At 44.4% G+C, this 3,692-nt stretch overlaps 1 pseudogene; it reads right to left on the bottom strand.

Moving 5' to 3' along the window:
• Positions 1-3,235: 3,235 nt before the first annotated feature.
• LOC138262538 (5S ribosomal RNA) lies at positions 3,236-3,344 on the bottom strand (annotated as a pseudogene).
• Positions 3,345-3,692: the final 348 nt, after the last annotated feature.

Genomic DNA, 3,692 nt, shown 5'->3' with positions numbered 1-3,692 from the left:
TTTAGGGGTGGAAGAGGTGGACTTTATCAGACAATGCTGCGCTGATGACAATGTGTCTCTTCACTTCAACAAGGAGGGCAAACGCATTGAACATTTAAGATACCAAGGAGCATAAGACAGGGCTGCATTCTCGTCCCTTTTTTGTTCTCCTTGTATATAAACAGAGTGGAAAAAGTTTTAAGGGTCAGAGCAAAAGATATACTGTATGTAGGGACTTGCCCCCCATTCTTTTTCACACCGATGATGCAGTTGTATTGGCCAGCACAGAGAGACAGCTCCAAGGCTTAATTGATGATTATATCGCTTTGATGTCATAATTAGACTTAATGGTAAATGAGAGCAAAACATTCACCATGATCTTTGGGGCCCGACCCTTGAAAATACCCTCCCATTTTATCAAGAGTGTTAAGGTCTCAGAGGTTGCTTTTTTCTCCTATCTAGCCATTCTAAGATAGCTCCAAACCTGTGAAAGAGCTGCTATCCATCTATGCAAGTAAACTTTGGCAATCGCCACCTATGGAGCTGGTGTTTGTGGCATAGTGGATGTGCATGGGATTCAACTGGTTAAAAACACTTATGAATTTTTTTTAGGCTGTAGCATGCCGTTCCGCTAATGCTATATGCTATCCTGAACTGGGAATGCCTTTCATATCAAACAGAATTAAACTTGCACCATTGCTACTTCGGCATTTTCTCTGGACAAGGGAACAAGCAGGCTTTAGCAACTTGGTTGTAAAAGACTTAAATTACATGCTGCCCTTGACCTCCCATGGTTTGTCTATCTGAAATTCGTCTGTGAGGAGATAGGCACCCAGACCTGTTCAGTTCGCTAGACCTTTCCTGTCCTCGTATTAAAAAGACTAGACTAAGACTAATATTTCTGGACAAGGCAAGCTCAAAAAGATGGGAGGTGGATAAGCTTAAGCCAACAGTGATTATGTTTACCCTGGTCCACATGCATGAGGGTCTTCAATATTATTTATCACTGATTGAGAATAGACAATATATCTTTGCCCTCACATGATTTTGTTTTAATTTATAATCCTTTGTGGTGGGATACCCAGCTAATTGTTGCACTTTATCAGATCTGACCCCGTTGGCCCTGTGATAGTATATCCCCCCAGACAACTCTATATATTATGCCTTTATGGTCGAGTGTTAACGCCTGGCCTGCTGTATACTAAAATATACAATAGAGTGAGTTCCAGCGTTTAGATTTGTTAGCTTCAGTGTCCTTCAAAAATCCATGCTTGCTAGTGGTCAGTTCTGCCTCGTTGTCCTGCCTTTTTTCATCTTGTAATTGCGCTATGTCCTGTTTATCTCTTCTATAAGGGACTTTTTTTTGGCATTTGCCTGTTTCACCTCAACAGTGTGGGTGCTTGTTCAGTCCCTCCTCCCCACCAGCTCCCTCTATAAACATAAACCAACAGCAGAGGGGGGCTTTTCCAGGGCCAGCTCGCACTCGCTCTCTTTATTTTCAGTCTGTGTGGCAAGAACACACTCAGTAATTTACAACGCTAGGAGCTCTAACTTGAGCAAACACAAGATCATTGCATTCCCCCACCCCACCCCCAGCTTTGTAAACTCCTAACTGGACTTTTCTTGCCACACAAAATGAAAAAAAACTGCAGTGCGATCGCGCTGCGTTTTTTTTTTCTTTTCATTTGTGTGGCAAGAAAAGTCCAGTTAGGAGTTTACAACGGTAATAGCTCCCACTCGAGCAAATGCGTGACCCGTTGCATTAAAAATGCTTGTTAACTCCTCTATTTAAAATGCTCTGTGTTACGTCCGATTCTTTCATCTTCACATGCTGCAGCAGCCCCTCCCCAACCTAGCACGACTATCAGACGGCCCCTCTCACACACTCAATTACAATGGACAACCCTGACCTGACACAGCATGTGCTGCGCCTCCTTGGACCCCTCCTTAGGACGTGACAAGGAGGAGTCAGCAGGGGAGATGCTGCTTCTGAACAGCAGAGTTCATTCTCCCCTCCCGAGGACGATTAGTTGCTGCTATGCAGGAGTTCTCTCTTCGTTATCCCACTGAGTGGCGACACCTCCATTCTGGCCGGGAGAAATATCTCTTCTACACTACCTTAACAAATCCAGAAATAAACGGGAAGGCAGGCCAATGACTTACCTCTTCTTGCACTTTTTTCACTTAATGGAGAGGCTCTGTCACTCTGTAAGTGCCATCTGCAACATATTCGCCAGTTTTTTCTGTACTTTTGTCAAACCAAGGTCCCACAGAAAGTATTTGGGAGTTGTTGGAAAAATCAGATCTTTTATCATGGAATCCTTTCTCAAACAACATGCAAAATAATGCCCCTTCTTACAACACAAGTGAAACTGAAAGAGACAGAGGTCTGTAGTTTAATTCTTAGGACGCAACAGTGAGTAATGTGCTCCCTGCTTCGATGTTTTCCTATGTTGAACAGGTTTTATTCTGCAAACGCCCTGCTCACCCATTCTTTCTATGGTTGATAAATGGATCGTTGAGTTAATGACACCTGTAACAGTGCCATGAAATGCCGGAAAATGCTTTGGAATGCTTTTACAACAATTCAAATTGTACGCACTTTTCCTCTTTGTTTCCCTGTTTCTGGAATGCTCTGCTTTTGGACTCTGTTACACTAGTGTCTGCTGCTCCTTTCATTCTTCCACACCGAAAACATCATTGTCCTTTTATCACATTTCCGAAACGCAGTGCTGATTTTTTCCATTTGGTTGCCAATAGTGGGCTCAAGCACTCTTTCTTGGGGCTAAGGCTTATTCATGGCACAAGTCTTAAAGAGAATAAGTGGGGGGCCTGCCAAATTAGACACTATGCAAGTGACATCACGGCAAATGACACCACGGCGTGTGAAATCGCACCTGAAATCACAGGTAGTGGCATCACAACCCATGACCTGACAGGAAATGACATCACAAGAAGTGAGATCTGGTCTTAAGACCGCACGCATATGCTTACCGCAAGAAAGCAAAGCTAGGGATCCCTTTGCCCATCGTGGAGCAAATGTTTTCTTCAGCTTGGGCCGAGTGTAAAGTGCAGAATAATTGTAAGTTTTCCTTTGGAAAGTGTGCATTTTAGTGTTATTGCTGTTCTTTTTTATTTCTTTTTTTAAGACAGGAAAAAAAAGAGTGCAGGAAACAAAACGTGGAAAATGAAATTAGGGAGGAAGCTGTGTAATTGAGCTAAGACGTGCAGTGTCTAGTGTCTGCAAGAGGCAAAATGCCTACAGCACCTGGTATTCCCAGGCGGTCTCCCATCCAAGTACTAACCAGGCCCAACCCTGCTTAGTTTCCAAGATCAGGCGCATTCAAGGTGCCATGACCGTAGGCAGAAAAAGCTGCAGTTTCAGCTCTTTTCTGCTCACCAAGCCCACCACCTGGAGCCTGCTGCTCTTAATCGCACCTGCACAGGCTCCCCTTGGGAAGTCGGACATGCACTCACTGCCGGAGGCCCAATGCCTCAACCCACATGAAGCACCATTTTTAGGGTCGAACCTGCGTCACATGCGCTTGCGCATGCGTTTCGCTTGCGAGACGCATTAGTAATTAGAAAAGGGCTCGGAGCCCCGCCCATGTCAAGTCAGTGTCTTTCATTGGTTCGTGAGCTTGCCTTTCAAAATCTGCTAGCTTTCATTAGTGGAAGGCATGCATACGTCATGCCTTTTCCGGTGATTAGCC

The sequence above is a fragment of the Pleurodeles waltl genome, chromosome 10 (assembly GCF_031143425.1).
Source record: "Pleurodeles waltl isolate 20211129_DDA chromosome 10, aPleWal1.hap1.20221129, whole genome shotgun sequence".
NCBI lineage: Eukaryota > Metazoa > Chordata > Amphibia > Caudata > Salamandridae > Pleurodeles > Pleurodeles waltl.
This window is presented reverse-complemented; position numbering and strand designations above follow the sequence as displayed.